Genomic DNA, 12695 nt, shown 5'->3' on the forward strand with positions numbered 1-12695 from the left:
GTGGAACCAAGTCAAACTAAACGTAATGCCACAACCCCTGAAGTGCTTGTCAGGTGGGGTGGGGGGAGTTCAAATATGATTATTTTGGGGGATCCCCAGTTCAAATATGATTATTTTGGCGGCCCCCCAGTAAAAATATGATTATTTTGGGGGGTCACAGCCTGAAAAGGTTGAGAACCAGTGTATCAGGATATAATGTACTCACACACACTTTCTTTTAACAAATAGTTAAAAATTTGCCACATTTTGTTTAATGTTCAGATAATTTGAATGTAGCTATAAGTATAACACTTGGAGATAAAAGAGAACGAGAGAAAAAAAAAACATTTTATTTTGGACCCATAACATTTTTCTGGGACACATTACATTGAAAACCTAGCAACATCACTGACATATCTACAAGCTCACTGTGAGTTTAATGTTTGGAAAATAGCAGATCTACAAGCTCACTGTAAACTTGTTGCCTTATTTTAAATAGCCGATCGACACGCTCACTTGTTAGCTTGTAGATAACTTGTGAGCTTGTAGATCTGCTATTGTCACTATATTTATATGGTGACAAATATATATTTGTGTCTAAAATACAGTATTTTTGCTTGACATTTTCAGCTGTGGCGTGGCTGTACATCGGACCTGATATCTTGGCCAACACAGATGTGGACTGAGGGGACCGTCCCAGACTGCACTACTGCAAGGTTTGTTTAACATAACATGACACATGTGCAAATCAAAACCGTTTAGATCTAACTATCTAATGTTAGCATATGGACATTTTCTTGGGGTCAGTCCATTGTCCGTTTTTAAGGAGGCATTGCCAATATATATACTCTGTAGCTTAACTCTTTGACTGCCATATCAACAGTGTAATAGTGTGCCACTGCTGCCAGCAAAAACAGTGATTTTTACTGTATCAGTTTGCATAGAAAAATACTGTACTTGTACTTCTATCCACTACAGCTCAGAGGCAAATATTGTACCTTTAATCCACTACAATTGTTAGAAAACTTCAAATAGCCTGTGTATAAAATAGGGCTAAAGTGGTTAATGTATGTTTCATAATATCATAATTTATATCTGAAAAGTAACTAGTAACTAAAGTTTTCAAATAAATGTAGTGGAGTAAAAGTACAATATTTGCCTCTGAGATGTAGTGGAGTAGAAGTAAAGGTATTGGAAATTGGAAATACTCAAGTAAAGTACAAATACCTCAAAATTGTACTTAAGTACAGTACTTAAGTAGATGTACTTAGTTACTTTCCATCACTGGTTACACGCTACACACTCTCGCATCGAAGCAGCATGCATTTATGTTGAAAATATAGCCACTGCATGATTCATTAGATAGGCTCTTATCTAAAATCATCTAAGAAAATAGCAGATCCACAAGCTCACAACGCCTCACAATATTTATCTGTGGAACCAAGTCAAACTAAACGTAATGCCACAACCCCTGAAGTGCTTGTCAGGTGGGGTGGGGGGAGTTCAAATATGATTATTTTGGGGGATCCCCAGTTCAAATATGATTATTTTGGCGGCCCCCCAGTAAAAATATGATTATTTTGGGGGGTCACAGCCTGAAAAGGTTGAGAACCAGTGTATCAGGATATAATGTACTCACACACACTTTCTTTTAACAAATAGTTAAAAATTTGCCACATTTTGTTTAATGTTCAGATAATTTGAATGTAGCTATAAGTATAACACTTGGAGATAAAAGAGAACGAGAGAAAAAAAAAACATTTTATTTTGGACCCATAACATTTTTCTGGGACACATTACATTGAAAACCTAGCAACATCACTGACATATCTACAAGCTCACTGTGAGTTTAATGTTTGGAAAATAGCAGATCTACAAGCTCACTGTAAACTTGTTGCCTTATTTTAAATAGCCGATCGACACGCTCACTTGTTAGCTTGTAGATAACTTGTGAGCTTGTAGATCTGCTATTGTCACTATATTTATATGGTGACAAATATATATTTGTGTCTAAAATACAGTATTTTTGCTTGACATTTTCAGCTGTGGCGTGGCTGTACATCGGACCTGATATCTTGGCCAACACAGATGTGGACTGAGGGGACCGTCCCAGACTGCACTACTGCAAGGTTTGTTTAACATAACATGACACATGTGCAAATCAAAACCGTTTAGATCTAACTATCTAATGTTAGCATATGGACATTTTCTTGGGGTCAGTCCATTGTCCGTTTTTAAGGAGGCATTGCCAATATATATACTCTGTAGCTTAACTCTTTGACTGCCATATCAACAGTGTAATAGTGTGCCACTGCTGCCAGCAAAAACAGTGATTTTTACTGTATCAGTTTGCATAGAAAAATACTGTACTTGTACTTCTATCCACTACAGCTCAGAGGCAAATATTGTACCTTTAATCCACTACAATTGTTAGAAAACTTTAGTTACTTTTGATTTGGGTTATTGTTTAAAAAAACATAGGGTACATTAACCACTTCAGCCCCATTTAAACTTTGGCTATTTGAAAATGGCAGATCTACAAGCTCACAATGCAACATGTTGTGAGCTTGTAGGCTTACAAGCTCACTTGTCAGCTTGTAGGTCACTTGTGAGCTTGTAGATCTGCTATTGTCATGCATGTACTTTCATAGCTTTGTGTCTAAAATATTGTATTTATTTGTTTACAGCTCAGGCTGCGGACCCAGGTGACAGACACACCATCCCAGACCTACTGCAAGGTGTGTAACTATCTAATGTTGGCTTATTGACATTGTCTGGAGGTCAAATACTAGTAGGTTATGGGGGTTTGTGGTCTAATGCAAATCTCTTTTGTAATGTCAAAGAGCTCTTTGACAATTCAATAGTTTGAGAACCACTGGTATTCAGGTGACAAGTATGTGTTGCTTCAATTTTCTATAGAGTTGTCAGCTGACTGAAAGGTGATAATAGGGGGTGATTAGAGGTGTGGCTAGGGGTTGAATAAATGATCCATTGTTGATGCCCATTAACAGGCTCTGATTGTGTATCCTCTGTGTCTGTCTTACCCATATGTGGCCAATGTTTCAGCACAATATGACAGTTTTCAAGATCGATCTTGGCACTGTTTCTTTGCTATTGTCCAGTTTATAGAAAGCTATATGCTTATAGCCATCATTGCTTTGTGTTTGTTTAGTAACAGGGAACAGCCTGTCTCTGCAGGTCCTTTTTAAACAGAAAATTAAGGGTGTGTTGGCAATTTCATCCAACCATAATCAACAACTTGATTGTATAGGATGTGTCCTGTATGAGTTCTCTCTCCTGATTGGATGAAATTGGTCTCTCAAAATCACAATTTCGTTTTAAAGGCAGTTACTGTATTCACCCAGAAGCAGTATACTAGCAGTCGCACCCTTACTTAACTGTACTAGTATGTGTTTGCATACTGGTACAGTTGTGTAGTTAACTGGTATAGTTGCTGTGTTTTCACGTCGTGGATGCAATGTATTATTTAGTATATTTGTTTCCGTTTGAAAGTATGCTTTAATAAGTACCTGGCATACAAACATGCTCACTTCTGTGTGCCTAAGTGTCTTTGGGTCATTCCAGGGCCAGTGTTAAAAAAAATAGCAGATATACAAGCTCATAGCACAGCACCAAGTGAGCTTGTAGAGTAGAGTCGGGCTGCGGTAACTGATGAAGTGGTTGATTTGGTTGATTTCGCTTTTGAGTGTTTTGAAATATTGGAGATACTGTCCTGGGGCTGCACAGTCAACTGGTTTTGTTCATTTTTCCATATTTCCGCTTTCTTTAGGAATTCAATAAACACGACGCTTTTGGCTCATACCATTGCGTTCTATCCTATCCTTGTCCTTTATTGCGCACGCACGCACGCACGCACACACGCACACTTCAGAGATGGATAAATTCAGTATTTTCTTTATGACCTGTAGGTGGTGCATCCCTTTCCTATGTGAGAAGTGCCGCTGGCTCCAATGTCAACATGGACACCTTTGTCAATCTGGACCCGAGTGTGTACAGGTTAGTGGCGTGTGCGTGCGTACGTGCGTCCTTGTGGTTGTGAAAGGCAAGTGGTTAATGTATGTTTTTATAATATAATAATGTATATCTTCAATAACTAGTAACTAAAGTTTTCAAATAATTGTAGTGGAGTAACAGTACAATATTTGCCTCTGAGATGTAAGTAAAAGTATAGACAATTGGAAATACTCCAGTAAAGTAAAAGTACCTTCTAATTGTACTTAAGTACGGTACTTTAGTAAATGTACTTAGTTACTTTACACCACTGGATATTTCATACCAGTGTATTGAAGGACATTTCTTTCTCTTCCACAGGGAAGTCATGTGGCTCTGCTGGGGAAATCTCCAACGGTCAGTTTGTGTACACTGGATTACAAAGTTTGGAGACTCTGCTACAGGTGTCTGTGATGAAGGGTAAGAACATTATAAATATATATAAGAACTAGGGTTGGGACTCGATTAAAAACATTTATCAAATTAATTAGAGGCTTTGTAATGAATTAATCACAATTAATCACATTTTAATCGCATATCAATATTTTACTTGAGAACAGGGAAAGGCAATTTTTTCATACATCTTTTAAGTACATGTAAAATAATAAAAGCTTAAAAATACTAAAAAGAAGGAAAAACGTTGCGACGCTGAGGAGCGTGTACAGAAGCAGCCTTCCCCCTCCATTGGCGCTCCCATATAATGGGAATTCAATACCCATATAACAATGAATTCAATACCCATATAACAATGAATTCAGTACCTTTTTATAGAATGTCATATCAGAAGACCGAGCCTCGCAGTGTAAAGAATAGTTCTACCCTTCCAGTCTTGAAGTCTGTCTTGAAGGGATCCGATCGCCGTAGCCGATAGAGCAAGCTCTGAAGCTCAGATAAATGCCTCCTCTGACTGAAAGGAGCCTTGCCTTTAGGGAAGTGTGTCAATAGGATTTATCTGTTGATACGTCCTAACATTAATCGAGTGTTGATTCCAACTCGTTGGAATCTATAAGCGAATAATATAATAAAGCCCCTCCCTACCGGCGTCTATAAGGTTTATGAGTGCATTTATTTAATGTTGCATATGTTGCACTCTGACTGTACTCTTGCCTTGAAGACGGCCGTGTCTGCAGGGATATGGCTCTTGTCTGGAAGGGTATAACTATTCTCTATTCTCTACGCTGCAAGGGTCTGTCTTCTGATGTGACAATTCTATAAAAAGCGCAAATGTGAAGCTAGACTTCTGGTCATTAAATTTGTGCAATTATAATGCTCGGAGGAGGTTGGCCCCCAGACGTGCGGCACGCAAGCCTACCGAACTACTGGTGCCCACGAACCAGCCCCCAACTATGGGTTAAATAGTACCACTGCCTAGTCTCGGAGGAGGTTGGCCCCCAGACGTGCGGCACGCAAGCCTACCGAACTACTGGTGCCCACGAACCAGCCCCCAACTATGGGTTAAATAGTACCACTGCCTCGTCTCGGAGGAGGTTGGCCCCCAGACGTGCGGCACGCAAGCCTACCGAACTACTGGTGCCCACGAACCAGCCCCCAACTATGGGTTAAATAGTACCACTGCCTCGTCTCGGAGGAGGTTGGCCCCCAGACGTGCGGCACGCAAGCTTACCGAACTACTGGTGCCCACGAACCAGCCCCCAACTATGGGTTAAATAGTACCACTGCCTCGTCTCGGAGGAGGTTGGCCCCCAGACGTGCGGCACGCAAGCCTACCGAACTACTGGTGCCCACGAACCAGCCCCCAACTATGGGTTAAATAGTACCACTGCCTCGTCTCGGAGGAGGTTGGCCCCCAGACGTGCGGCACGCAAGCTTACCGAACTACTGGTGCCCACGAACCAGCCCCCAACTATGGGTTAAATAGTACCACTGCCTCGTCTCGGAGGAGGTTGGCCCCCAGACGTGCGGCACGCAAGCCTACCGAACTACTGGTGCCCACGAACCAGCCCCCAACTATGGGTTAAATAGTACCACTGCCTCGTCTCGGAGGAGGTTGGCCCCCAGACGTGCGGCACGCAAGCTTACCGAACTACTGGTGCCCACGAACCAGCCCCCAACTATGGGTTAAATAGTACCACTGCCTCGTCTCGGAGGAGGTTGGCCCCCAGACGTGCGGCACGCAAGCCTACCGAACTACTGGTGCCCACGAACCAGCCCCCAACTATGGGTTAAATAGTACCACTGCCTCGTCTCGGAGGAGGTTGGCCCCCAGACGTGCGGCACGCAAGCTTACCGAACTACTGGTGCCCACGAACCAGCCCCCAACTATGGGTTAAATAGTACCACTGCCTCGTCTCGGAGGAGGTTGGCCCCCAGACGTGCGGCACGCAAGCTTACCGAACTACTGGTGCCCACGAACCAGCCCCCAACCATGGGTTAAATAGTACCACTGCCTAGTCTCGGAGGATGTTGGCCCCCAGACGTGCGGCACGCAAGCCTACCGAACTACTGGTGCCCCAGCTCCACTGGTTCCAGACCAGTCTGGAAGCTGTTCCTCTCCAAGGCCTCTGGGGTGTTGGATGCAGCTCTGGATCTTCTTGCCAACACGGTACAAAAACTAGATCTAACCAGACACTGAAATAAACTGAAACTAAACTGCTAAGTGTAATGGCAAAGATAGAATGACCAATCACTGAAACTAATTAAAATGAACAATGATGACTGAGTTAGTATATCTCAGACCTACACATAATTACAGTCTATGTTTATAATTAGTAATTATAAAATGCACCAATGCAAAATAAAAATAAAAAAATCAATTATTTCTGGCCAGAAGCTGTTATTTGTCCACTTAAAGTCCACCCAGGTTTGGAATGAAAGTTCTCTATTGTAGAGCGAAAAGCCCTGTCCACTATTCTTTACACCAAATGAGCTCACACGTAATGCACATTTAAATGAAATATTGACCCATGTAATCCTTCCCCTAGTCCATGACGATGACTGGTCCATCGGCGTCTGCGGTTCTGGATGTGATTGGAGAGCTGAGAGTGTCGATTCTGACGGATGAACAGTTGAGGGACAGTGATGTCATTGGGAAGTGGTTCTCTGGACGTTTGAGAGGTGTTCCTGTCGTCTGCATCAGGAGAGTTTCTATACTGCCTCAGCAGCAGGAACCTCAGCTGTAACACATACCAGCAAGTGTAAGTATTGAGCTGGAGACTTCTTCCATCTGTATACCCTTTGACTGAATTTTCCCACCTGGGGCTATCATCTTTATGTGGATGTATTTCACATTTCATCTCCCATAATGGGGTGTTTGGGTGAAAAGCATAGCTAAGTCACAATGTTTTGAATTTCTTTTCTTTTTTCTCGTGAGTAAAAAGTCATATAATAGTGAAGTTGAATTGAGTCCAAAGTAATGGGTAGTGTGGAAGAGAGCTGAAGAAGCGATAGGTAGGGTGGAACTGATGGAGTCAGGGGTGATTTGTGAGAGAAGGGTTCCAGCTAGAGTGAGAGGGAAGATGTGTACGGCTTGGAAATGGTGGCACTGATGAAAAGACAGGAGGCGGAACTAGAGGTGGCAAAATTGAGGATGCCAATGATTACATTGGAGGATTAGCCCAGGTTAGAAGGTTTTGGGATAATGCAAGAGAGGCGAGGTTTGGATGTTTGTTTGGATATATACGGAGGAGGGATGAGAGGTATATTGGGAGAAGGATGCTGAAGATGGAGCTGCCAGGCAAGAGGAGAAGAGGTAGACCAAAGATGAAGTTTATGAATGCGGAGGGAGACGACATGCAGGTGGCTAGAGTGACCAAAGAAGATGCCGAAAACAGAAGCAGATGGAAACGGATGATGTGGCGCACCCTGATGGGAATTGGCCGAAAAACGAAGAAGTGAAAACAAGTATTTTTCATTGTATTTTGATTTGATCCACTGATTGCAGGAGTTTAGCCATCAGTTCGACAACATGACCTCACATCAGCAGCAAGTGGTCCTGACGGAACTAATAATCCCTTTCCTGTCCTGACCACAGTCAGGTACTGACTAACTGCAATCTATCTATCTATTTTTACAATCTATTAAAATGTTATATATTTTTTACAGGAAAATATATTGACTGTATTTCCAGACACCTTTCAATGCCTTAATGTTTCATTCTGATCTGTCCCCTTCAGACCGAGGCCGTGTGTCCAACAGCAGTGTTTACTGGTATGGTTGGAGAACAACTTTGGTGCATTCTCAGGTCTTGTGTCTGTCAGTGAATTCCTGAATCTAAACCCAGGCTTCTCCCCTGTAAGACTTTAAAGTTGTTACATTACATAACAATGATGAATTATTAACTCCAAGAGATCATTACTTTTTAAATATAAAATAAAGTCCAGTGGTGGTGATCAAGTTTTTCTTGACTTTCTTTCCATCTAGCTGGAGGCTGTAAGGCTCCTGTCTCCAAAGCAGAGTGCAGAACTTGTGGTGTTGCCTCTTCTTCCTGAGAAAGACGTTGTCATCCACGCAGTGTTTGACTATCTGACCGAATCTCCAAAGGAGAGAGGATTGGCTGAGTTTGTGTCCCACCTTGTTATGTTCTCTGGAAAGGTAAAAACTGTGAAGTAATGATGGTAATATAAACTGTAACTATGCACATTTGGTTTGAAATCACAAACTCTTTTTGTCATTTTTCAGGGTGAAATTTCCTGCTTGTCGTACAAAATAATGTAAGTTATCTATCAGTATATTTAGTTTTTTGAAGACCAAGTAGAAATAATTCAAATCATTATTTTTGGCCTATGTTAACCCCAACTTGTTGGGTCTCAGTTTCACCAGACTGGACCTGGCCATGTTTACTCTTCCACCGAGTGTAGCATCATCCATCACATACAACAAGCTGACTTTGCTTCATCAAATTCCACCAGGTGAGATCTTCGACTGAGTTAAAAGTGATGTATCACTATGCTGTTATGTTCACATGTTATTGGCAGTGGTTATGTTTTTCCCATTGCATTTCTAAAATCAACAAAACTTTTTCTGTCTATACTTAGGCTGCATCATCTACAGTGGAGAGGTAGGTACCTGAAATGATATTCACATTTTAAAGTCTAATTGACTAAATGTCACCAAATTAAAAACATTTCACTCTTTCTTTCTTTCCCAAGTGCAATGTTACTTCAGCAAATGGTAAGTGTATAGTAGTTTTGATTCATTGTTATGAATTTTATTGTGATTTATTTTCATAATGAATTAATTAATTAATGTTTTCACAGAAACAGACATTTGTGTTGGAATTAACAGGTGAGTGTTCTGAGGCAATGCCTACAATATCTCAAATATATTTAATGAACAAACTTTTCGTTTTGCAACTCAAATGTTTTCCTTTTCGGCTACCAAAGCACTGCACTACAGCTCCTCCTCAACAACAGACAGATGAATGGACGTTTTTGTGACTTTGGCATTGAAGAATACACGTGTGCTTCAGTAAGCCACTTAAGTCTCTCACATTGAACGCAACAGTTATTATTTTTCAATTTTGACTTCATTAAAGGTTTCCTGTTTTTTCTGTTCTGCTTTGTCCATTATCTCCACCCAGGTGTCCATGTTGACAGCACAGGATCTGGCAGCAGTGATGAAGTGTAACCAGCCCCCCAGCTCCACTGGTTCCAGACCAGTCTGGAAGCTGTTCCTCTCTAAGACCTCTGGGGTCGCAGCTCTGGATCTTCTTGCCAACACGGTACAAAAAGTAGCTCTAACCAGACACTGAAAACAACTTTTATGGTGAAGACAGAATGAACAATCTCTAAAAACTAATTAAAAGTAACACATCTGAATTCTGAAATTATTTAAATTTAAAGCTCATGTTTTTAATAATCTTTAAAAGATTTGCTAATGAAAAAAAATGCTAATAAAAATTCCCTATTCACTGTCAGGCAAACAGTCTATCAAGATTTGAAAGAATATCTCTATTATAGAGCCAGAATCTTTATCTACTATTCCATACACTAAATATCATCACGTAATATTAATGCAAATGTAATAATATTAAATATTGATCCATGTAATCCTTCCCCTAGTCCATGACCATGACTGGTCCATCAGCGTCTGTGGTTCTGGATGTGATTGGAGAGATGAGAGTGGCAATTCTGACTGCTGGATTTCCATAGACATTTCTGTGCACCTTCATTCTTCCTGGGGGATGATTTTGATTTTGATGACTCCGTTGCCTTTTCTCTAGCTTCACCAATAAGCTAAGAAATAAGTATTTCTCATTCTGTGTTTGATTCACCAGTTTGAAGGAGTTTAGCCATCAGTTTGACAACATGACCTCACAGCAGCAGCATTTGGGCCTGAAGGAACTAATCCTCCCTTTCCTCTCCCGACCACAGCCAGGTACTGACTAACTGCAATATCTCAATAACAGTTTGGCTCTCATTTTCAAATGTATTTGCTGAATAAATATATTCCCATTCTATTCTCAATTAGAATGGGATATCTTTACTGGAAAATGTTTTGACTGGTATTTGCAGCCATTTTTCTGTTTGAATGCCTTAATACTTTGTTCTGATCTGTCCCATACAACAGCAGTGCTTACTGGCTGCAGAACAACTTTGGGCCATTCTCAGCCCTTGTGTCTGTCAGAGAATTCCTGAATCTCAACCCAGGCTTCTCCCCTGTAAGACTTCATCGCTGCCACATAAAAAAAACTCTAAAGAATGATTAGACCAAATAGTTACCTTATTATTATCAAATAAAATCCAGTGGTGGTGATAATCTTTTCTTGACTGTCTTTCTGTCCAGCTGGAGGCTGTAAGGCTCCTGTCTCCAAAGCAGAGTGCAGAACTTGTGGTGTTGCCTCTTCCTGCTGAGAAAGACGTTGTCATCAACGCAGTGTTTGACTCCCTGACTGCATCTCCAACTGGATTGGCTGAGTTTGTGTCCCACCTTGTTATGTTCTCTGGAACGGTAAAACACATAAAGTAAAGATAATAGAAAATGTAACCATGCACATTAAGGTTTGAAATGACAACATATTTTTGCCACTTTTCAGGGAAACATTTCCTGCTCATCGTAGGCTACCAAATAATGTAAGTAGATCCATCAATATATAGTATTATGTTTTTTGAAGACAGGTAGATGTGATTTCATTCGTTATTATTGGCTGATGTTAACCCCTGACTTGTTGGGTCTCAGTTTCACCAGACTGGACCAGGCCATGCCTACTCTTCCTCAGAGTGTAGCATCATCCATCGCATACATGAAGCTAACTTTAGCTCATCACGTTCCACCAGGTGAGATCTTCTATCTACATGACGTAAACATTGCCCTTACATTTACATTTTATTTGTATTGGTTATTTTGCTTTTCCATGGTGTTTTAGAAATGAACAAAATCCTAATATCTGCACTTTTCTTTTCTTAGGCTGCATCATATACAGTGGAGAGGTATTTGCCTTAATTTGTTTTAAATGTTAAGTAGAGTATTAGTTAAATGTCATCAAATTCACAACTATTTCCCCCCTTTCTCCCCCAAGTGCAACTTTATTCCAGCAAGTGGTAAGTGTTGTATACCAGCCCCCAACTATGTCTGCCCTGGCAGTTCTGGCAGGTCAGTCTCCGTTTACAATTTCTACTCAAATGTCCCACTTTCGAACATCCAAAGCATAGTCCTTTTTCCCTGAGAAACTGAACTTTGTCTTCATGTGCCTGTGCATTCATTTTCTGACATTCAGGTAAGGGATGCTTGCCGGTACAGAAAATACATGCGAAATCATATGCACCAAAAGGCATGTTGCTTTTGACAGGTGACTTTTCGGCTTTGCTGTCAGACACTGTTGCCACCGTAGTAGCAAAACTACTCCCCTTGCCCTTAAATCTGCCTGAGGTTGATTCAGCTGCAGTCCTTGGTTTTGAAACCTTCACATTGGCAAGAGGATCATGAATGTCGCCGAAAAGTGGGTCCTGGAGTATTCTCGCTTGCTTTTCCATAAATAGTACCAAGTGGCTCAATCTTGCTCTCCTTTGCGTTTGCTCTAAAATATCACAAGCTGTCGTTCTCCATTTTTCCTTCAATTTATAAGGCAGTTTGGACACAATGAGTTTCAGGTTAGAAGTCAGATCCAGGTCCTCTATATCCTCCAAATCTCTCATTGCGTTACAACAGCCTCTCAGGAAGAGTGCATAAGCATGCAGTGCATCTCCATCCTCTGCCTTAATACTTTTCCAATTTAAAGCTTTTTCCATATAGGCACTTGAGATTTTTATGTTATCTCCTAAATCAGTGATATTCAACTGGCGGCCCGCGGGCCAAATCCGGCCCCAGCGGAGCTTTCTTGTGGCCCCTGGAACATGTTCTTTTTACATGTTCCAATGTTAAATTAAATGTACATATTTTTTATTATATGGTTGGTTGTACAGGATGACCATTTTGAATGTTTTTTTAACTGTTAACTGAAGCTTGTTAATGGTTAATCAACCATTAACAGTTAAGAAGAAAATGCAGGCTACTATTTAGAATGGAGGAATATTAGTGACTCCACTCAGGGTCCCAAATTAACACCTACCAGTACTGCATTTGCAGTCAAGACGCAAGGAACCCAAATGCGGGTAAATGTAATCTTTGGTGTGTAAGTCAACCATAAGAAAATCACTTGGGTCAAATTGTTAAAGTAGCTCACTTCATATGTACTTAAGCATCTGGTGTTAAAAAAAGATGCTGGCCTACCGGTCCAGGCACATACCACATAAATGGTAATCCAGTCT

At 41.0% G+C, this 12695-nt stretch overlaps 1 protein-coding gene and 1 long non-coding RNA gene across 2 annotated transcripts in view; both read left to right on the forward strand.

Annotated features, from left to right (window-relative positions):
* Positions 1-12695, forward strand: part of slc29a3 (solute carrier family 29 member 3) — a 150283-nt gene that overhangs the window by 25412 nt on the left and 112176 nt on the right. The window lies entirely within an intron of this gene.
* On the forward strand, positions 8456-8859 carry LOC311059094. Its single transcript, XR_014602123.1, has 3 exons — positions 8456-8541; positions 8629-8660; positions 8761-8859. It is a non-coding gene; the product is annotated as an uncharacterized lncRNA (long non-coding RNA).

This window comes from Gymnoscopelus microlampas (genome assembly GCF_963454915.1).
Source record: "Gymnoscopelus microlampas genome assembly, chromosome: 13".
In the NCBI taxonomy this organism is placed as follows: domain Eukaryota; kingdom Metazoa; phylum Chordata; class Actinopteri; order Myctophiformes; family Myctophidae; genus Gymnoscopelus; species Gymnoscopelus microlampas.